Source organism: Rhipicephalus microplus, chromosome 1 (genome assembly GCF_043290135.1).
Source record: "Rhipicephalus microplus isolate Deutch F79 chromosome 1, USDA_Rmic, whole genome shotgun sequence".
In the NCBI taxonomy this organism is placed as follows: Eukaryota; Metazoa; Arthropoda; class Arachnida; order Ixodida; family Ixodidae; genus Rhipicephalus; species Rhipicephalus microplus.
Genome location: NC_134700.1, coordinates 171,612,346 through 171,636,638, shown reverse-complemented (window position 1 = coordinate 171,636,638; position 24,293 = coordinate 171,612,346). Strand labels below are relative to the sequence as shown.

Genomic DNA, 24,293 nt, shown 5'->3' with positions numbered 1-24,293 from the left:
ACGATGCGAAGTACTTTACCGCGCCATTTAATCTGCAGCACGCGCATCAAAGCACAGCGCGCCAAACTAACGTCATTTCGATCCCTGTGTACGAAAAATGACTCGGCCCAAACCACGCTTGAATATTCCCGACCCTCAGCCCCACCGCCAGATCAGCGACTCAGTGTAAAAATAGATTGTTTGCGCAGCTGGATCAATAAGTGAACCACCTAATGCCGAAGGCGAAAATGAATTTCGCCTATATACCGAAAATCGTCCCTTTGTTCTTTACCTACCTCGACTCTCTGTCTGACAAGCCACGTGGACACTTAAATAAAGAGGAATGTTTCTTTCTCTTCTCGCGTATACATTATGAATGCGTGCGAGTGCGCATGCGTAATACGGACTAACACGAAAAAATAAAAAAAATAAAACACGTTTCGGCTTCCCTGACCGGAACCTTCTTCACAAGGAAAGCGAGGTCGAGTGAAGCGATGTTTATGCATATGTAATATGCTTGAAATAAGCCTCGGCTTTGATCTCACCACTCGTATATACTATAGGCTTTCTCGTTGTCAGCATGCCTCGTAGTGCATCCGTGGCGCTCGCGCTTAAATATGCAAATAAGAGATCGGGGGAATATAAAAATGCCGATTTTGGCTGCGCCTTTGTCTCTCAGAATATTCACATAAGCGTACTTGTTTGCATTTTTCTCCGTGGCTATGCTTGTAAGACTAAAACTGCTCCACATCTTATCGCTCACGCGAGCATGGAATGAATGTGTTTCTTAATGCTGTCGATGGCGACTGAAACTATTTCCCGCGTTATCGCTCCGCACAAACACCGTCTAAGCGTTTAGGAACGTCGTCGACCGCTTCTGATCGTTTTCGTCAGCTTGTTGCGTGTGCGACGCAAACACCGGCGTCTCCATACACAAGTTAAGCATAGCATCCGGCTACATTTCGCACTACACTAAAGTTTTATGATGCGTGCAACCGGTAGACGCAGGGTTCTAATATACGTGTAAGCGCACGCTGTCACAAATCCTTCGGTATACCAACACATTTTAGTCACACTCAGCTTCAAGGCCAACTTTCGCGATTCTGTGCCGCGCTAAAGTATAATCGTGCTTCCATGTTCATATGGGGCTAAACGCGCACGCCAGCACAGGCAATTTTCACACTAACCGTATTGTGATTCGTGCGTAAAAGGCGCACACGGTAGATCCACAATTATAAGGTTACACCGACAGACAACAGTGATGCTCGCGTCTGTTCCTGTACAGTCAGTAACAATAATATCCAGGTATTACGTCCCAAAACCATGATATGATTATGAGAGGCGCTGTGGGCTCCGGAAATTTCGACAATTTGGTGTTCATCGTCCATTCACGTCACGTAATACAAAATTTGGTATATGTGGAACTCGTGAAACGGACGCGACAACGCTATGAGCGTAGCATGTAGTCATGTTTTCCATGAAACGCATATTATGATTATCAGGTTTGTATACGTGTCCTTTACCTCCGTTGTCTGTTCCCTTCCCGTGATACCGAATTTGGTACACGTGGAGCTAGTGCAACGGCGGCGAGTGCATCATGAAGAGAAGCAGCCCAATAAGCCCAAACCACATAAGCGCGAAAATGCACGCGACAGCGACGAGCGACGCGACGTAGATCGTCTTCGCGCGATCAGTCGCTAGCGCAGGCAAACCTCATTCACGCGACGGCTTCGGCGAGCGAATTCCACTGTTGCTGGCATGAGGCCGTCAACTCGCACCAAGAAAACCGCGTAGCGAGCGGTTTCCAATTTAAAAATAAGATATATTGTTGTGTAATGGAACGTAAGTGTTTATTATTGCCTTGCAGCACTTTTTTATATGCACATGCGTAATAAACATTGCGTTATTTTTTGTTGCGCATACGTGACTCGGGCAGGGTCACGTGCACCTATGTAGTCTTTGCTTTTCCGGTATTTCGCTATTGGCTGCTTGAGCCCAGCACTTCCGGGCGATGAGCGACGGTTTCCAAATCTGGAGAACCGAGCAATTGCGCGAAAACGAGCACGCGACACGTCACGCGAACGCCCTGTTTCGTCGCTCATAGCGTCGCTCGTCGCTGTCGCGTGCATTTTCGCGCTTATGTGGTTTGGCCCATATATACTCCGACGCAATGTTGACGCACGCGCAGGCTGGGCGCGACCGGCGCGACCAGCGTACGTCGGCGCGGCCCGGTGGCAACCGGGGCGAAATGCGACATGCTGCATTTCGCGCCGCGATGACGTTACTTAGACAGCACCGCGTCTGCCTGTCTTCGTGACGGAGGGACGCCGCGTGGGATCAAACGTGGATGCGTCAAAGCAACGCAACGCGGCGAGCACCTGCGAGTATATGGCATGCAGATCCACAATTAAGGTCAGTGGGCAGATCCACTGATCTCTACTAGGGGGATATCGGCACCTAGCTTGGCATCGCCGGCGTGACGCGATAAAACGAACGCAGGGGCGCATGCGCGCTGGCTCACGTCGAAGTGCATTGGCGCCTCGAGTGTGGCGTGTATTATTGTTCTTAAATGACACGCATCCCATGATTATCATGTTTGCACCAGTCACATACCTCCATCACCCATTCACGTGACGTAATGCCAAATTTTGGCATATGTGAACGTAGCGACAATGCCGCGAGCGCATCATGAGTGTGGGGCGTAGTGATGTTACATGACACGCATGTCACGATCATCATGTCTGGAAGTGTCATTTACCTATGTCGTCCGTTCGCGTCACGTAATACTGAATTTGGTACATGTGAAGCTAGCGAAACGGCCGCGAGCGCATCATGAGCGTAGCATGTAATCATGTTTTTACATAACACGCATCTCATGATTATCATGTTTGCACCAGTCACATACCTTCGTCATCTATTCACGTCCCGTATTACTGAATTTGGTTCCTGAGAAGGTATAGCGAAACGGCCGCGAGCGCATCATGAGCGTAGCATGTAGTCATGTTGTTACTTGACACGCATCTCATGATTATCATGTTTGCACCAGTCACACACCTCCGTCGTCCATTCACATCCCGTAATAACAAATTCGGTATATGCAAAGCCAGCGAAACGGCAGCGAGCACACCATGAGTGTGGCATGTAGTGATGTTGTTACATAACACGCATATCATGATTTTTATGTTAAGGTCTGTCGCTTGTGTTCGCCACGGTCGACCGCAAGAGCAGCAAGACCATTATTGTAAATCATGACATTTTTGACATACATATCATGATTTTCATGTTACGACTAGTCAGTTGTATTCGTCATACAGTCATGTTATATCATACCAAGTTTGGTATTGAAACCATTATCCAAACGGCCAGGAGATCTGAATGTCGTAGGCGGCTAGACAGATAAATAGATACACTCGAAGTCGCCGAAGTTCGCCAAGAAATGCTTCGCATTAAAAAAATAACCTCCCACATTATAAAGACACAAACGCCCTTCTTATACTGTTAAAATGAACAGTACCATATAACTAATCGCATATTACTGCATCGGTGCGCGCTTGAAAACCGTTAAATCGCGGATTCACAGCCAAAGCAAGCGACCTTGAGAACGATTAATACGTTTCGCGAGGATAACTATTTACCTCAGTGATTGAGACGGAAATATCACCACAGGCGCGCCCAGATAAATTCGCTCCGCATATCGACTTTTTTAGTTTATTTTTTTTCTCAGACGTTCTATTTTTTGGTTACCGAGGAATTACGACGACACTCTTCGTTTGACATTACCAATCCTACGTATGCATAATCGCGCGCTCGACGTCCGCCCAGACTTCAATTTCACCAAGTGGCTTCGCAAGTATGGCAGATTGAGGCGCACGCTATCGACCGCGCTAAAGCCACACACGCTACAATCTACGGATGGCTGATCACGATCCGCGTTCAGGCGAGCCAAAAAGTGACAGCGAGAATTGCCTATACTACATAAAGCAAACCCGAGGCTTCCGGCTTTTCTTCGAACATTAAGATTTCATTTTAGATCAATTACTCCACGGTATTTCAGAAGGCGGGTGGCAAGGCTACTCGGAGCTTTATTCATATCGCGTGCGTCATTCGAGTCATGGTAAATTCGTTGCGTTATACAAGGGGCGTAGCTGGGAATAAAGGGTGTGGGGATAGGGAGGAGGGCACAACACCCCCGAAAGTTTCTCAACACTGCATACCATCTGTTGCCCTACTTCTTGGGAAATTAATGCACTGCTAATGAAGTCCTCAGAGTAGTACGGGCAGTGAAATGTCAATGTAGATATTACAGTAAACGAAATAACTAACCATCCGGCTTTACTAAAATAAATGAGGGATATCGTTTTGATACAGGTAAAGCCTATTTTTTTTCATATTTCACCGGCATCGTATAACACCATAACAATAATACTTCGGGCGACACCACTGCGATATGTATACTGTCACGCAATATATTGTCACTTAGCAGCAATGGTGAAGAAAAGGATGCATCATACCTAGAATCCAAAAGTGTAAGACGCTTCGCACAGGGCGAACCAGCGTACCATACACACGCGAATAGCAAGGATATCGGCGAGTGCACAGTCGGCGGTATAGCACAATGAGGACTCGCTGCTCTTGGGCCGTTATTGTAGACGCTGCAGGAACGTGCAAAAGTTCTATAGTTGTCGCAGCTGACTAAAACACCGTATACACGTATGCGGCTAGCGGTCGGCCCCAAGGCTGCCTAACAATGACGCCAAGTATATGTCTTTCACATAAAAAGAAATGCGAATTTCGAGCAGGTTACTGCTTTGTAGATAGCTGGATATCTAAGGTTTAACGTCCCAAAACCACCATATGATTAGTATGCCCTACATTATTGGTGCCATACTGTGCAATTGTCTCTAATCACGAAGTCAGGGAAATAAAATCACCGCAGCATTTCGACGGAATCCAGGCGCGAAAACGTCCGTGTTCCGTGCTCTATAGGTGCACCTTATCTCCTTCCCAAGCGGTCAAAATTATTCCGACTAACTTCCATGTGCATTGTACACATACTCATACAAGAGCGCCCCCTCTCTCTCCCCCCCCCCCCGAGCAATCCAAATATAGTTGGCTTCCACGCTAATTTTCTTCCTTACACCTCTCCCCTTCTCCCCTAGTTCTGTCAACCAGCTTGGCCCAATTTAGAAGCCACACATCGTGCGTTTGCGCGCTTCTGATAGCGTGCACTACAGCTGCTGCTTAGTACATACCCACGGCTTACGCCGGTATCTCGCATCAGTAGCGCGCTCCTTGCGTAGCTACGCGAGCACGCAACACCCATGCGTGCTCGTATAAGGTTGACCGGAGAAAGGGGTCAGGGTCGTCGCGTACTGCTGCGTCTGCGTATGTATAGTACGAGCCTTCCGATCCCATACATTCGAGTCGGTAAGGAATGAGCCGGCTTCCATTGCCTTTTGTTTCTTTTGCGCAAGCATTGCGTGAAGCCTGTTCTATACGTATGGATATACACAGTGGGCTTGCCCGCCAGCTCGCCTCGACGGCTGGGGGATGAAATGGAAATAAGACGCGGCAAAGAAAGGGCTCCCGTTGCTGGAATAACCCCGTTGTGCACAGGGCGACCCAGTTGTTTCATCTTTTCGCGTAGCATTCAACCGGGGGCATGGCAGCGTGTGTGCGCTGCGTGCCGGACGATGCGCTTTCTATGTCCTCGAACACTGCGGCACAGCTGTGTTTACTCACCCTGAACACCACGGGCGCCGTTCTTTTCTCGCCGCGAAAGCCTCGCGTTCTTGTGTATATACCACGCCGGGGAGGCTCGCCCGCCTATACACAACCATGCTTTCCTCGCCGAACAGTAGACGCGCGTGCGTGCGCGCGCGCGCACGTGTATACTGCGACGTTGTCTTGTTATTTCATGGGACTTTTCACTCTCTTCTTAAACTATGCAGTCAGCTCGGATGTAACAATTTCATGCCCTGCAGTGAACAATTGAAACTCGATTAACCTTGTTGGTGTATACAGAAAAAGACCTCATCGGACAGAAATAAAAGAGCAACATAAATGCTACGGATCATCGGAAGTTACCTCATCGGACAGAAATAAAAAGAGCAAAATTAAAGCTACATATAATCGGAAGTTCTCGATCGTGCACCACTTTCCTAATAACGTTCGCCTTTGAATCATCATGCACCGACTGGCACGACAGATCCCGAATTGTCAACATACCAATTTCTGAGCAAGTAGAAACTGTCTTTCACGCGAAAGAAAGCCCGGATTGTCCGAGACTTCTCGAGCAACATGCGTCGCGCCTCTACAGCTTAAACCAATGCGAGATCGTGGCAGCACTGCCATCCTCTACGACTCAAGTCACGCAATCGCAGTATAAACACGTCGTCCAGTAAACCTAGAGGACGCGTGCACACTTCGCAAACACCACTGAGTTATTAAGACCCTGCCAGCCTAAATTTCGATATTGTTTTGCCAGAAACTGGACGCAGCGGCCCTGCTGAACGCGGCAGTCCACGGGGCATACATGTGACACGCTTTCTAGACACGCAACAACCTAAAATGTGGGAACAATCTTAATACTTGATCAAGTCGAGGGCCTGACGTAATCTCGCTTGGTCGGGATGAAATGCTCCGAGAGCTTTGAAAGACGCCGATCGAGGTGAAAATACATTTAGCACATTTTTAATCCTTAGCCAGCATCTTTCAAAGCTTTCAGCAATGATTGGTAAACTTACAAGCTAGATTTTGCGTATTTCTTGTTGGTATCTGTGTTAACATTTTTTTATAAATAAGAAAGTCACAGCTCTGCCACAAATGCGAAGCAATGAACGCAATAGCAACAAATTGAAGGGTCACGCGCAGAATGGTAAGAAGATAGAAACGTGCCCCACGTTTTTTCACACACACACACACACACACACACACACACACACACACACACACACACACACACACACACACACACACACACACACACACACACACACACACACACACACACACACACACACACACACACACACACACACACACACACACACACACACACACACACACACACACAAACGGACGAAACGTACTCACAGGTAAAAATGAACACGAATAAGCGTCTCTCTCTCTCTGTCTCAATTGTCACTTCGCTGTGTCTGAAAAGCGCGCCCTTTTTGCAAACGGAGGCTGTGCAACGATTGCAGTGACCTTTGTGCGCCCCATAACTACAACAATATCGTTCCAGTGCAAGCGCAACACTAGTCAAAAGTATGATCCTCCCCACCGGGAGGTAAGGGGGCGCGAGAGATCGTCCAATACCCTCCTCTCCATGGGCCAAAGTACGCGTGAGAGATGAAAGCCACCATGCGCTTATAGCGCCATCTTGCTGATAATGCTGAAAACACGATATCTCCCCCCTGAGATGCCCGCCAACAGCGGTGAGTGGTGGATATAAATAGCTTGCCGTTCGCACAAAACTAAACATCACTTTATAGAGATGGTAGCGCTCTATCATCTGCTTGACTATCGTTTCCCACACCCCATTCTTTAGGTTAGTTTCACTATAGTCATCGGAAGAGGTGTCCCACAAGCGATGATATTCTTCCACGAGAGAAAAGAAAAAAAGTTGCTTCATCGTTTATTTTCGCCATCACGGTGCATGCAAGTCCGGAGCGAACTTGGAACAGCCGCCGCCGCCGGGTTCTGCAGTAGAGAGGGCTACAATGTGGCCAGAACCCCACCGGAAATTTCGCTACATCCCCCGCTGGACAGGGATCGTTTGACCGGTCGCAGAAACGATCCCCGCCTCCCCCGAGGAGCCACGAGGAGGTCGCGTCGAGTCCCTAACCTGACACGTCGTTGTCACGTGATGCGCCATCCTCGCCACTCCTCCGGGGATTTCTCCCTCGTGTTAATCCCGCTTAATATACAAAACGAATTCCTCGTGTGTTATATTCCGTTTGGACATCAATTTTTTATTTCTCTTTCTGTTTTTCCCTTCATTTTTATGGTTGGCAGAAGTCACCCAAATTTCTAACTCGACACACTCTATTAGGTCCGAGACGTTGGAGTGGTGCTTCCAAGTGGGAGGCCTCGGTGACGTCACGGCACGGACTCCTCGATGCCCGCTGCAGCACGCCTACATAATGATGAGCTCACCTCGGGCGCTCTTCCGCTGTTCGCGTTCGATTTATGCTCGTCTTGAGCAGCAGATGACTCTGCCGAAAACAGAATCAGTAATGTTCCTGGTAAAAAAAATGTTTACTTTTGCCTCTCCACAAAAGCGTGCTCGATTGCAGACAATGTGAAACGCGTGAAAAGGTGAAACGAACACTTTTCTGTTTGGACACAACATACTCATTGGCACGTTATCATGTGAATTTGAGACGCAATCCAGAATATTTACATTATTAGGTTGAGCTGTACATGCGTGATTCCTCTAGAAGTGATGAGGGTTTCCCTCATCTATAGTGCGTGTGTGTGTGTGTGCGTGTGCGTGTGTGCGTGTGCGTGCGTGCGTGCGCGTGTGTGTGTGTGTGTGTGTGTGTGTGTGTGTGTGTGTGTGTGTGTGTGTGTGTGTGTGTGTGTGTGTGTGTGTGTGTGTGTGTGTTTTGGAGGAATCCACGTATCTAAGGACACTGCTTTCGTTGGTATGCCAAGAACCACGCCCACTTGCATTATCCAGTCTCGCAAAATATCTCGTATGCGCTCACACTAATACCACCGCCGCCGTTGTGTCTGTTTTGTTCATGTACTTTCTATCTTCAACACGTTGTTCAGTTTCATGTTTTTCTCGAAATAATTTGAGAGCTTCATTTCACCGAAATTACTGAAGTTAGGTGCGGTTGAGGTGATGTGCGGAATTTCCCATTGCTGCCAGATTCTGTCTTCGTGCAGAATAATCGCAACGGTGCTGTCATACCCGTAACTAACAGTTTAAATAGCCACCTCATAAATTAATTTTTCTTGCAGCTGATTACGTGTACATGGACGTACGAGACCAGCCGTCGACTCATCGAGGCGAAGGTTGTTTCATTATTACTTGGGCCACGTCGCTGACTGCGCCATCGAAAATGTTCATTTCTACTTCCTGGCGTTTGTGTTGGAATCGTTGCTATCAGCGGTGCCTCCATGTGAAATCAACATTACTGTTTGTGACGCGGAAGTAGATCACCCCAGCATTCCGGGAAAGTCAGGGTATACGACAACACAATCCCTGGCGACTGTTCAGAAGAAACATGTACTTATAGGATCCGAGTGAACGGACACATCCCAACATTTCCGAAATACATGTGTGTGGCAGTACAATTTTGTTTATTTTCCGATAATGTGGCGTTTGTGCTTATGTCAGTCAGGTTCATGTAAAAGAGCCTGTTAGAGAAACCGCGATTCTGTCACATAATTTTGATTACTAGCAGATGCAGGTGCAGCTTTCATGGTACAGCGCAATGTATTTATTGAATTGAAAACATCGTAATTTCATTCGTGATAGTTCGGCACACATATGTTCCCATGCCGGAGTGTATGCCTATAGTTGTAATCACGTTCGCACCACTTAGCATATTTTCCTATTAGCACCCATTTCTTTGTGTACGCAACAAAAACAAACAACTTTCACGGTAAATCTCCCGTTCCGACGAGTCTGCCTATACTAAGCTAAATTATGCAAACTTTTTGTAGACTCGATTACTTTCACTAACTGTGAAACCTCTCACTTTGTATCCTGCGAGATTCGCGTCACGCATTTGAGAGGAGCAACCACCAACGTATCGCTATATGGAGCAGGTACGAGGCGGGCACCGGAAAACGAGACAAGCGGCGGCGTGCAAGTCGAGTCCTTGCCGTGACGTCACATCGCCGCTACCACAGCGACGCCAGTGTTCGTTCTCGGGACTAACAGCATCACGTTCCCGTTTATGCAACCGCATAGAGATTTAAACGCGCGGAGGACGAATCTGAGGCGGCACGTTCTCCTGTTGTATACGGCATCCGCGAAAGCGGCATTGTTACGCAAGACAGATCAGCCTAAACATGCCATCAAACAGTTATATATTTAATAAAGTCTATATTCACTTCACGACACGACAAGTGGACACGATAAAAACGCATCATCGCGGTCGTATACCGTCTCGGAACATCTCGCTCGATGCACTCCCGTCTCCCTTTTGACACCGATTGAATTACGAGCCCGGCGTGTCCCCATATTTCCGTCACGCGTTGTGAGCAAAGAAGCGTCGAGCGACGCACGCCGTAGTGGTTGGGTAATGCCGCTCGACAGGCGTAGACGTAGGCTGTGTACTTCGGGGCTATATATTACGTATATACAAGCGCTACTCACCATGAAGCCGACAACCGATGTTGGTGTCCTCACAGACTGATTTATGAACACCGCTCATCCATTAGAAGATGCAAACCCCGAACGCAACCTCATGCAGTTGTCGCTTTCTATAGCGCGCTCTGATTCGCTTAAACGAAGCCTTTACATAATGTCAGTATCAATCAGTGGGTGTTCAAACTCCTAGATTGAGTTGTGTTGAGCTCTTCGAGTGTTGTCTAAGTAGAGGTCGCTACTATTGCGTTGGTTAGAGGCGCCCCCCTCCTGTAGCTGTGAAGCATTTGTGCAAAGCATAATAAATACAGTTCTTGATCGGGTTCCACGTGGGCCAGCTGTTACACAATGGGCCGCTCATATACTAATGCTTTCACCATCCCCTGTCAATTGAAGACGCTATAAAATTTACCCGGCGTTCTTTCATGCACAAATGTTTGTAGCGGAGTTTTACTCGGCACTGCACATTATGAACGATAAACGTATAGCCAAATTCTTCCGTTTACTCGGTAATAACACGCTGTACCATATTTACTTCAATGTAACGCGACCACAACCATATCGCGACGGGTGACTTGATTGGGCACAGGAAGAAAAAAGAAATGGATATTTCGGCATTCGATTGTGACGCGATGGTCGACTTTACGTTCAGCGCAAACCCTGAAGAAGAAAAAAAGCGTGCCACATTCGAGTGAAAATACGGTCCTAAAACCGGTAATCGGGGAAATTTTCATGCAGCAGGCTATTGCTACACAGTGAGTTAACTATAGACAATAACCGTAGCGGGGTGGAAAGAGCTGGCAAAACGAAAACCATCACTCACCTCTATCGCCACTTCTTCAGGTAGACACAAAAGACCGTCACCTCTAGAAGCGCCTGAAAAATGGGAAAATTAAGCAAACTGCCTGAGAAAACCACGCAATTAAGAGTACATAACCCATCACCACGTACAGCATGGAAATATTTTTTTAAAAGAACAGTCTCTCACTATTCTTACCAGTGCGCACGTAAAACACGACTGCGCCAATCACAAAAGGGTGCAATAGAAGGAATCTAGCTTACATGCACCCTTTTTACACCCTTTAGAAGGTAAAGCTTTTTTTTTTTTCGCGCATGCATGCACACGTCTACTCGGTCAAAAACTGGAACACTGTACACAGAGTTCGCAAGCCTCAATGCCGGTGGCACCGGAAACACGGGCGATAGTTGTGTGTTTCAAGTCACTTGATACATGTGTACGCGGCCCCCTGAATAACGGAGCTTAATATCTATAGGCACCGCATAACGCAACAGGATGCTGCATTCATGCCGAAAGTTAGTCGATTCCCATCGCAATCTCGCTGTCGTCTCTCGTGTATCTTCGCTTCCGCTCACAGCGAACCATTAAAACGTGGGCTGAACAAAGCTCTCGGTCTTGTCTGTTCCAATGCGATACGGTAGAGCCCGCGCCACCGAAGCTTCCGCTGATGCAGGACCTACCACGTCCCATGCCTTTATTTACTTCATTACTTTCCCAACGAGCGATTTGTTACCGGAGGCAGGTCCGTAATGCGCTGCGCGCATCTATAAAAGAAGTCGCTATGTTTGGCGGTTGAAACACGTGACAAAAGCGGCCGCGCTTTCAAAAAAAAGCGACCGAAACGACGGGGGGTTGACAAAAAAAAAATTCTAACGTCGCCACTCAACACCACGGCGGGAGAGAAAGAGGAACAAACAAAACGCAGGAATAAATCGGAGAGACGAAACGGAGGCGGCGAACAACGCGCGCACCCCCAACCACACACACGCGCACGCACTCGGCGCGTCGGACATGTCAGAGCGACGGCGAGTGAAAAATGGTCCCTTGGCGCCCGAACACAACCACAGAACAGCGGCGTCGGCGCGCCGACCTTATACAAAAGCCCACCAGCCGTCCCAGCCGGGGCGGCCGATTTATACTTCGAACGTGCGCGGATCCGCTCGATTGAGTCGCCTCGCGACGCGCGGTGTTCGGTACAAAAACTCACTACGGGATTGGAAAGTGCGTGTGTGGCGCGTGGTGGGGTGGAAAATGGAACATAGTGCAGCCTTGTAGCTTCAAACCCTCTCCACAGCTACTCCATTTCTTCGGCTCTTTACCTCGGAGATTCCGGCGACTCGCCACGCCGGACAGTTTTCGCGACGACACACACGTATACGGACACTATACAAGCGAGCACGAGACGTCAATCACGTTGAACGGAGAACTCCCCGCCTGTATCGCAACCCGCACCCTCCTACTTGGGGTCTTTCTAACGACGCTTAGATGTACCCGTCATTGCGACTTGTCAACACAGCGAATGCATCATTTTTCGTCCTAATGATGACAACGCACACTCCAAAAAACACCGAGACTAATAGATTTCTCGCGCGACAGTGAGTGAGAACTCCGTTCTATTGCCGTTTTTTTTTTTTCAGTGGAACTGACAGAGGACCTGTCACCGTAATGTGTGATGCAAGAAAAAAGAGAGAGAGAGAGAGAGAAAAGAAGCTAGCACTTGTAAGTGCACGAATGTTCTCGTTGTCCGTTAAACGAGCGCGCGCGCTGAATTCTTGCTTTACGAGCACGGTAATCGACGGGCTCCTTTCCCAATCGATTTGTCATTTCTTTACTCACATATTTACAAATCAATATAGGAACACATTAAAGCTCGCGAGCGCGCCTATAATAAACATTTACGTTGAGGCGGACGTTGCAGCCATATTGCACGTATTGTGAGCCGCGTCAGAAAGCCGACTGCAAACTCAAACAACTGTCCCCATGCATAAGCGCAACAATGTACAACAGTATACCGCAAATGAGGTGGCCCCAAAAAAAAAAAAAAAATCCACGCATCTCCACGAAGTGCATGATGATGAGTAGGAGAAGCTATAGGTCCTGAGGCCCATAATGTCTACGTTGAAGTGTCGCCGACTCGTATAAAGGGCAGACGGACGGCGCAGTTGACCATGTATTGTGATGACACATACTTGATTACACAGATGTTTTCGCGTTCCGTCGTGCCGGTGTTCAGTTTTGGTTTTGTACAGCGTGACGGACGACAACAAGGGACGGCCCTAAGGAGATTCACCTCTACAATAGCTTAGAATTGTGGAGTCTTACGTGTCGGAATCAAAATATGAAATTTTCGAATAGCAGTTCCAAGACAATTTTCATGTCCTGGCTTTGGTTCAGCCGCGAGGTACGAGTTTTGGAATATTATATGCGTGGTTCTAACGCAAAGTGTTTGCGACTGGCGATTGTAGCTCTACGGCGGCCAGAGAGGTAACTTACGATTAATAATAACAAAATGCTGATAAAAGAACTTGCGTCGGGTTCCCGCAAGCCTTGTGATATTTATTTAAAACGTGCAGTGGCAATGAATTCCCTAATAATAACCATCAATTTCATCGGTTCACATTAGTTCTAGCCATCAGCCAAGAAAACTCAACTTCCACGTCAGGAGCTGCTCTAAGCCGTCGAGCTCACAAATCGACGACCGATATCACCCCGCTGCGGTGGTCTAGTGGCTAAAGTACTCGGCTGTTGACCCGCAGGTCGCGGGTTCAAATCCCGGCAGCGGCGGCTGCATTTCCGATGGAGGCGGAAATGTTGTAGGCCCGTGTGCTCAGATTTGGGTGCACGTTAAAAAACCCAAGGTGGTCTAAATTTCCGGAGCCCTCCACTACGGCGTCTCTCATAATCATATGGTGGTTTTGGGACGTTAAACCCCACATATCAATCAATCAATCGACCGATATCAAAATTGTCAGCTATTATTCAGCTAATCTTTGTTGTATGCGTGAGATAGTAGAAAACGATAACCAACACCACCATTCAGTAGTTGCACATTAAATGATGAGTTGCATTCGAAATCGGGTCCGTTCGGTGTTGGCCGAGAGCCATCGCTTCGATGGATGCCACCACAATTATTCGGCACAAAAGCTTTTGGGACTCCCACTAGGTTCGAGAAATAGCTTACCTGACGCAAAACCCAAACGCTCGTCGGATCTTGCGCACGCACAGTGGCTTCGAGGTCATTCACTTGGGGCCACATAGGGTGTTCGAGAACTCCTTAAATCACACTGTATAGTTGGGTACTGCGGTTTAACTTGACCTATCAGCTAGCCCAGGCCAGACACTATTCTCGCTATTGCACTCTGTGTAATGCGGCCAACGAAACATTACATCTACACATACGTAGTGACGACAGCACAGTAATATATCATCTGGGGTTTTACCTCACACAATACCACGATATGATAATGAGGGACGCCGTAGTTGTGGGCTCCGGAAATTTTGATCATCTTGCGTTCTTTAACATGCACTGACATCGCACAGTACAAGGGCCTCTTATCATTTCGCCTACAACCAAATAAATCGCCGAGGTCGAACCTGCGAGCTTCGAGTCGGCAACCGAGCACCACAGCCTCTGATCTTCCGAGGCGGACAGGCAGCAGCGACATTTCTTGCAGTATAACGGCTCGGGCACACGGGAGACCGCTACAGTAAGCACAAAATATAGCTCGAAGCGTATACCACTAACATAAGCGTGCGCGTTGTCCCACGAACAAAATCGGGAGCAGATTCCGTTGCCGAATATCTGTATGCTGCCTTCAAGTCCAAATAGCTGCTTATAAGTTCAAATGCGATCGATCCTTGCAAAAGGAAACACAACGAAACGTATCGGCACCTGCTTGAACAACATCTATATATACGAATTAACTTCGTGATGGAAACCAAGCGCTAAATGGGTATCGGATCGAGTTTCACCCGTTTCGTGGATATACTTGAAAAAACGGACAACGTTAACCATACTCACTGATCAGACGAAGTTTAAAACAGCCTGACTAAGTAGGGCAAGTACGCGGAGCGTGGACGTGCCAAGATAAAAAGTAAAGAAATAAAAAGAAACGAAAAGGAAACGAAAAGCTTAGCCTCGCAAGGCGCTGCCCTGCATCATTGATCAACCGGAACCGAGAACCTCGTTCGGACGGTCCGCATCGCAAATTGCTCGAAGCGAGCACTCTTTTTTTTTTTTAGTTTCGTCGGTCTCTAAATTCATTGCACTAAGGTCTGGGAGGTGTCTGCTCAAGGAGCTCACGGATCAAGAAAGAAAGAATAGGAGAGAGGGCAGCCCAGTAAGAGAGGGGGGGGGGCGGAGGGAAAATGCCTGAGCGCCTTATCTCGGCAGCGCACACTGTGTGAAAACGCGGTCCGTACGCAAATGCTCGAGCTCACTCGAGCTCACTCGAGCTCACTCGAGCTCACTCGAGAGAGAGAGAGAGAGAGAGAGAGAGAGAGAGAGAGAGAGAGAGAGAGAGATGAGGTAGAGATGGGGAGAAAGATAGGAGAGAGAAGGGGGGAACAGAGGCTCTAGATCTGGCTAGCCTCTTGCGTAAGTTTAAAGCCCCACCCGAGATGCGTGATCGGGCGAGTCTCAACACCCCCCGCCACTCCCTTCGAAGTCCTTCCGGAAGACTGGAACAGAATTTGCCGTCGCGATGAGCGTCGGAATCTTTCATGCACGCAGTACGTTTAACCAACTGTTCGGTCCCGGAAAGAAACCACACACGCGGGGTCCTAGCGCGCTAGTGCGTAACACAGCTGCTACTGAGCACATTCCGAGAAGACTTACAGCGCCGTTCCGCGGCACGAGTCAAGATTCGCAAACTGACGCTGACGCGCGCCAGCGAGCTGTTAGGTCTAGCTAAATAGAGAACGACTGATCGGGAGGAGAAGAAAGCTTGGCGACGCAACAAGAACAAACAAATGGAGAAATAAAAGGTGGGAGAGGGGTAAATGTAGCGAGAAAAAGATGCTACTTCTACAGTCCTCGCACAGGGAGCATGGCTCAGTATCTTTGGGGAGTGGAATGGTGCAAGGGACAGACGGGGGAGAAATAGGCACACAGAATTGGCACATACCAAACGGGGGCGAAAAGGCGATGCAGGAACGCGGCGCGGCGGCTGCTGAGGTAATTAGGTTTCCCCGCGACTCCCCGAGATCTCATTGCGCAAGGGTTGAGGGAGCGCGCACTACTAAGTAAGGGAATAAGTAAGTAGGTCACATTCGGCCCGAGGCCATACGCTGGTATGAACGAGCGGGCGCAGGCAGGAGGACTCGGTGTATTAGCCAGACGGTGCAGTACGCGGCAAGCTGGGATTCCCTCGGAGGGATAGATGAATAAAAAAAATAGAGAACGCCGCCCCGCTAGCTGAGTTATTGCAGGATGTATAGATCACAGTGGGTCGACGCGAGTGAATCAGCGAGTCCATAAGGACGGTGGGACCAAAATAAGTCTATAGACGGACAGACGTAATAGAAAGTTCCACACACTCTAGGAGATATCCAATTCTGTGTGAGTCCTAATGAGAGCACGGTGCTCTACAACAGGAAGACAGGAGGCCAGGAGAAGGGGGGGGGGGGCATATTTTAGCGAAGGGTCCACACCACTTTCCTTCGTTGGCTGATTCTGGGAGAAACCAAAGCCTCACGATGGATGCTACATTGACAATGTACAACGCACTTCATTGGGGCTAAAGGTGGGGAACTACACAACCCTTCGAACTGAACATCAATGATCCCGGGACAACACTTTCGCAAAAGATGCTGCCTGGCCATAACGCTGCGCTGTATAAACAAAGGAAGGTAGAGGTCAAACTGAGTTAAGGTATAACGCTGTAGACACAGTGGCCCGCTTAGGCGAATAGGGGTTGCGTCTCCTGCCACCCCTTGTACACACGGCCATGCGTTTGATTCAGAATATCCTATAGGTTGCCTTTGTAGCGGAAGAGCTTTACCAGAGCCCGATCTACGATACCAACACACACTTTTCCACAGCACGCGTTGCATACGCCTTTGAAGCAGACTACTTCGGTGCTTGCTTGCTCGTCTGATTTCAGCGAAGAAGCCATCCGAAGCCCCGTGCGTTGCTTTTTCTTCACTTCCTTTCAGAGACTCGAGCGAGGCGCTTGAATCTCTTCGCGCATCCGGCGGAGCACAGCTTCCCGTGTGTGCGTTTTTCAGCCGCATCCGTGACGTTGCTCAAAGCAGAAAAAGAAAGAGCTTCTAACAAAACCATCTTATCAGCATTGGGTATACCAAATAAGGAGAACAAGAGAGCATGCTTTGCTGAAACAGCGATATACAAATGAAATAAACAAGAACAACAACGACGCAATGACGATTTAAAGCAAAAGCCTTCCACACGGCAACACGCTTCGCGCAGCGGCGTTAATAACATAACTAATGACATTCGCACGTGACAGCGGACGATGATGTTTTATAAACAAACACAGCGGTGGTATGACATGGAAAATAAACACGAACACAGCGACGCTGTGTCCGGGTTTCTCCAATTGAATGTACCTCTACGTCGGCAAGAAATCAGAGAGCGAGATGAAAAGTCAAAAAGGCGCTGAGAAGAAAAAAGCTTCGCGTACTGAGAAAAGGTTGTTTTCAATTTCGAAATCACTCCCACGCATCTTGTTATGGCTGAAATAAAGCGATTGAAAATAAAAATACAGCTATAGCAAGACCCGTTTTCAATTACTGCAAGTGCCACGGCTGTACGCCAAGTCAAATCGAGGTTGTTTGTCGTACTAGGCCGGAAAAACACCGTATATGCAGCGCAAACCAGGTCATGTAGCATTAGCTCAACCTTAGCGAAGAAAAATAATGGCTTCATATGAGTCCAGGAAGTTGCTGGACATTCGTAGCAGTGCAGCGTATACGTAAGCTTGTATACATACGCTTATTTGCATTTTAACAAGCGGCGACTCAGACGCAGGAGGGAAAAAAAAAATCCAATCACTTCGCGTCTCTTTTCGAAGAGTCGCTTGCTATCCATTATATCTCGTTGATACAATTATTTATGAGGATACAAAAGATATATCGTAATGAAAAGTACATTATATATTCACAGTAATTTCAAGAGAACACAAAAAATATGCCCACTCTGTGAAAAAAAAATTTGAAGGCCACCTTGATCCTCGACTTTGCTGGTAGTTGCCCCCGCATGACAGCGTTTGTGATCTCTGCAGCGGGAATATTCTTTGGGTCACGTTGTGGTCTGTCACACTGCGGGAACGAATCTCAGAGGCCCCGGGGCAAGACCCCTGTGGTTGAGACCTGCTCCACCAGATGTCGCAACGCGATCTCATCCATTGACAAGAAAAGTGTCTGCTCTTTCAATTAAATCATTCAACTGATTGCCACTAATTATCCCGACAGGTAATTGACTCAAATATTAAGCAAACAAACGCTCCAACGTCATACGTAACTTGAACCGGAACCATCAATTTCGTACCAATTTTATGTATAAAAAGGTCGTTTCGGCATGTTCCGAAAACTGGAAGTGAGGTCTCCACCGGAAGTGCCGGGAAGGAAAACAGTGCCGTCAGTCGTTACTCGTGCTACTAAGAAAATAACAGAAGATCGTGCGGCGTGGAGTGGTATACCGCTCGGCATAACAGTGCGAAAATCACAACAGCTTTCTATCGGTCGCGATTTCTCCCTGCTGATGTCTGCGGCTGCATGTACGCCGCTGCAGCCACGTGACAAGTTATTCGTGGCCCGTTGGAAAGTTATTACACTACTAGGTATTAACTATCGAACTAGTATTCGAAGTTTAAGCAATACGCAGCTGAAGATAAAGGACACCACATCATGACGCCACACTCCACTTCGACCAACCACAACGGGATATCGGGCGTGCAAACGACAAGAAAAAATTCCTAATTTAATGAATTCCTAACTGGCTAGTGCGCTGGCTATATTAAGCGCTCCTGCGCGGTTGGCTACGACAGGTGCATCGCGAAGCCTTCTTCGGCGATATAGACCCGCAAGGATATATATAACACGCATCCCGTCGTGACATCAGCAGGTGAAGGAACGTGAACGATAATCTCGCCGATGCCTTGCCGCAATGTGGTTGTCACCGCCGGTGCACAAGTGGAGCTATAACGAACGCGTAATGGACCCCCAACCGCGCTAATTAATGCCATTATCCGGCAGTCGTTCAAGTCACAGTTTCCTAGACGAAGCTGCAATCTCGAGGTTTTTTACGCGAAAGGACTGCAACAAAATAATCTAAAAAAAAGGGGAGGGGTGCACTCTCTCTCTCTCGTGCACGCTATTGCCGGCGAAATGCATCACACTATATTATACAGCATACGCAAAGCTATGGCGACAGAATGTGTTGCATTAACTACCAGTTCTAGTTTTCGTTATTACAGACGTGGCTCGACAAGGAAGACACATCCCATGTGAGCTACTGTTGAGGTGTCGCACCGTGATACAGACAATTACGGGGCTCACTTTTCTCTCCTTTTCCCTCTCTTAGAACCACTTAGTAGTCTCAGCGATCTCTTCTGTTCGTCGGGTGCGCCGAGGGGGAACCGGCCCTGGTGCAATGATTAGTGGTGCTCCGTCCCCACGCCGGCGACGGAAACTTAAGAGCATCGCTTTACGTCACCGTCTCCACGTTCATAAAGAGAAAACGGATCGGAAATCCTCCCCCTGACAAAAACCGGTGTCGTGGTGATAGGACGGGTCGTTTGATGGCCGTGAAAACGATCCCTTAGTACTCTCGGGGAGCAATGCGGAAATCCTATAGCTTGTAGCGAGAATCCTCCCTCGACGTGTGAATGCTCGCTTCGGAACGATCCCGATCCCGCCACATGTCACGTGACCGATCCGTTCACTATCTCGTGCGTTGTATGAATGCAGTTTCAAAGTAATTACGACGACAGTCACAATCAGATTAATAACAGGAATGTCGTAACAAGATGAAATTGTACCACCGAGAAGAAAATTGAGAAAACTGCGCAGATATTTTACGGAGAAAAACGTGTATTGTAGCTGTTTAGTGGTATACTTGGAAAGCACACTGCAAACGGCACAGGGGCAATGGGAAACACGAAATCGCTTAAAACCCCCTACTCGATCTGTCCTAGATTTCATGGTAGCAAATCGTCAACGATAACCGTCCCCAGCCCATCCGTTCCCCCGCCACCTCAATTCAGCTTGCTTTGATCCCTTGTTGCCCCTTGGGCGCTGTTCTCCTATATCAATCGCCGCACCTTTTTCGTAAATCACCACGAGAACTCTCGCGACTGCCGAAAGCCGGTTCCTTTTGCACAACTTATTGAAGCGTCCGCTCTTAGGGACGGTCAGTGATGTCGGATTACGGTAGAATCTTACAACAGTGACCCTTCCACTTGCCGACCGTAGTTTGGCATTCCGTCGGAAATTTCGAACAAGGCGTAATTCCCACGAGAGTGATTGATTGCACGTTCATTAATGGCCCTTCCGCCTCGTTGGGCCTTTAAGCTGCGGGCACCCAATCACCACACTCACGGAGACGGCTTGAAGATGGCGTGTCATGCAAGAAAAAGAAGACTCGCAAAGTAGAAAATAAGGTACTGCGGACGAAAGATTCACTTGTATCCGTCCCTGATCTCTCGGCGAAAGCCGGTTTTGACGAGCTGCATTTTCGAAAGTGTAATTCCGCAGAAAGGAACGCGAAGTTCAACACACGCGAAAACATTAAATTTATCATGGCAATCACAACACATGCAGTGCCCGAACAACACAACTAAAGAGAGGGCAGAAAGGCAAAATCCAAACTAAACTACTCCCCCCCCCCCCATCAAACCGTGCCTGACCTCATCTATGTGCAATCGCGAGGACAAAGCTGGAAATGAGATCCGTGTGTGCAAAATGAAATTCACAGTTCAACAATTGCGCTACGAGCGCCCACTTCATTGGCGCCTGCAGCTGCCACCAGCTCATGCAAATTTAAAGCCGCGATCTAACAGTCCCCGATCGCCCCTCAGACCGGGGCGCCGCGTATACCAATCGCGGGCGAACGCACTTTGTTCGCCTCAGCGTACGTACGTACGTACGAGCCCGTGCCAGCTCAGGCCGCCTAATATTCTACCCGTTCTGAAATGCGCGTCGACTGACGAACACACACGCGCGCACGCACGCGTCATGCATGAGCCGAGCGGAGCGAAATCCTTCGAGCGCTGCTAGAAGTTGGCGCGAGTGTTGAGCGTTGGCAGGCGTCGATTACAGCGCGAATAATTACGCGAGTCACCCTAGCAGTGCATCATTATTGCGAAGCGTTTCACGGGAAGTGAACAGGGGTTTCGAAAGCAGTGAGAAAAAAAAAAACACTCATTAGTCAATATTGAAAAAAAAGAAAATGAAGGAAATCCCTATAATGAAGCAAGAAAAAAAATTGCAGCGGCTTGGCAATTGGCCCGGTCAGGATTTACGTATAGCGTTCGCTATACAATCCTAATCAAATCAACCTGCTTAGATACTCTAATCACATGGCAGGTTGCAGTGATCGCGGCGGCTTCCGACACAACGAGAAGCCCAGCTTTCAAGCTCGTCTCGTAACTTGATCGACCGGACGAGGGACATGCGTGCGGACGGACGGACTAGCAAGCGAGCGGGCCCACACAATTCAAGCGCCACCCCACACTATAGTGACACGGCACTCCAGGAGATCACAGGCCTTCTCCGGCGCGCCAGCTGTGTGCCGTCTGACGTCACTGCTCCTCGGGCATGCCCAGCACGGCTCTCGATAAGCCACACGAAGCTGCTCAACCTCCTCGGCCAGTGTAGCTCATGGTATATACATAACGCTCACCAGATACTTCACGCTTTCCCTTAAGGCGACTCGAAGGCGAAATCCATATTTATCTTCTCATTCGATGCATTCATTCTGTCACGACACCGTTCAAGAGCGCTTGGCATCCATCGTGGTTTTCCGATGCCTCAAAGATCGGAGGCACCTCTCCTATAGCTCCCGCGATCGGACCGCTTTGGACGAACCTACGATCACCATTACTATAGATACTTTGCCTACGATGTCGTGTCATGACGTCGTCACGCGACCTCGTGCCACTGACGTCTCTGTGATGTCACTGTAACGTCAGAATTACGTCACGAACACTAGCAGTCTGTGCCGTCATCTCGTGACGGTGATCTTTTGCATCTCTCGTCCTCGGCGGCGCGGAACGCCGACAGTCAGATTTCGCGTTCGACGAGGCATTTCAAGGCGACACTAAAGAGCAAAACAATCTTTAGAGTGTTGGCAAAGTGCAATTTCGCGATCCTGAAGACACCGCTCTTACCGCGACAGGACCCTTGGTAAGCGAGAAAACGCCCGGAAAGACAAACACCGTGACGTCACAGATTTTGATGGCGTCTACTGTATCCTATATATACGTAGCTTCTAATGGACAAACATTACGTACACTGTCATCTGTGGGTACCGTAGACTTAGCATACGAAGTTTCAGATAATTTCATGAAGCCAACGTCTCGAAAATACGAAAAATACATATTGAATTTCTATAGACATCTCACGCGAAGTTTCAGCGCGAAATTTAAAAAAGAAACTTCCACCTTGATTTCCTCCGCTAATAATTACCTTATGATAATGAACTTATGAACATATGTCGTTAGACTTCTCACACAGCACTTTGACAATCTAAATTAAGTCATGGTTTCTCTTTAGTGTCCCTTTAAGGGAACGTTCAAGTCGGCTACGTTAATTGACTTGGCTGTGTTCCCGCTGACAAAAATGCGTTCACACCAAAATACTGCTTCGCTCAACTCGAATCTGTATCGGTAATATCAATGATAATATTGGTAGAAACACTGCGCGTGTCACGGTAGAATGTTATAACCCTCACTAACCACCAAAACGAGAAATTCGGGCTTACATCGCATCCAGCCGCTCCCCGCATGTCGGCACTCCGGGTCTGCGAACAAACACACAATCAAAAGATGCGGACTCACGGCGTTTACACACATCCATAGATCGGAATGTATTCAGAAAGAGTCGTGTTGAAATAAGACAGCACGAAATGCTAGAGCGGCGTGAAAAGGTGTGGTCGAAAGGAAGATGCAAGCACACAGGCATGCAATGTGCTGACGCCTTCCTTCCATCGACGTCTTTTTCCACAATCATTCTCCTCTATAGACCCTTTCAAAGTTTACAAACACAGCCCTTTGACGACTTCCGGTTTTGTCCACCGATGTGCTTACATAGCATTGAAGGACCACAAGGGCTTTAGAAAATAGTCCGCTGATTGTCTACAGTTCTTTCCCTTGTTTAGCAAAATATATTGAAATATATGTTTTTTGAGCGATCAAAATAATTACAAAACAATCCCTTGTACTTCGCGCACGTTTCTTTTATGTGAAAAACTAAAGAGAGACACTACTTCCACTAGAAAAGAAATTTTGAAAACATGCTTTTAGTTTCGACGTTAAGAGCTGGTAAATTAGGTAATCAAAGTTTTTTTTTCTTTTGTACAATGCTGGTGACCTTGAAACCATCTATAGACAGCCAAAGCTTCCATTTTATACACCTTTTCACAGGAAAGAAAAAAACACCGCCATGATGGGCTGTGCGCGGCAGTACAAAGGCTAAGGACGCAGTGTTGCCAGTGCATTTTCGAGGGGACGCACCAATTTGCACAGCCCAAGGAGGGCTATGGCGGCGCCCAGGGAGGCGTTTATGAAAAGGTGAATATGCGGATGCGGCCCGAGTAAAAAAACGCCTTAGTACGATACATCAGCGAGGCCCACTCGCTGATGTATGCCTCAAATTCATAGCCTCGAATTCAAAATTTCATACAATGCGAAATATGCTCTAAATATCCCCGACACGCGCTTGCCGTAACGTTCACAAAACTACGATGGCCCGCTTTCACTTGTGCGGACATGCGTACGCCAGACAGACAAGGTGGTTCGAAAGACACACAAGATGGTTCGAAAGACCCATTTCTTCTATTTATTATTTCCCCTCTCCGTACCACAAGGCGCTGCAAAGCCATGCTCCTTTAAGTCTTTCTTTTCTTTTATATCAATAACCACTCGCATACAAAAAAACGCCCCAATTGCTAAAGGTTTCTATGTTTGGTTGCGTCAGTCGCTGCAGCGTTGCGTAACACAGCTG

The 24,293-nt window shown here is 48.0% G+C and overlaps 1 protein-coding gene across 3 annotated transcripts in view; it reads right to left on the bottom strand.

Annotated features, from left to right (window-relative positions):
* Pgant5 (polypeptide N-acetylgalactosaminyltransferase 5) overlaps positions 1 to 24,293 on the bottom strand; it is a 316,819-nt gene that overhangs the window by 231,418 nt on the left and 61,108 nt on the right. For 2 of the 3 annotated variants that reach the window (XM_075888159.1, XM_075888168.1), the window contains exon 2: positions 11,133 to 11,185. The exons of the other annotated variant lie outside the window; for it this stretch is intronic. The gene's annotated coding sequence lies outside the window, so the exon portion shown is untranslated. The remainder of the gene's footprint in view (positions 1 to 11,132; positions 11,186 to 24,293) is intronic. 3 annotated transcript variants of the gene reach the window in all.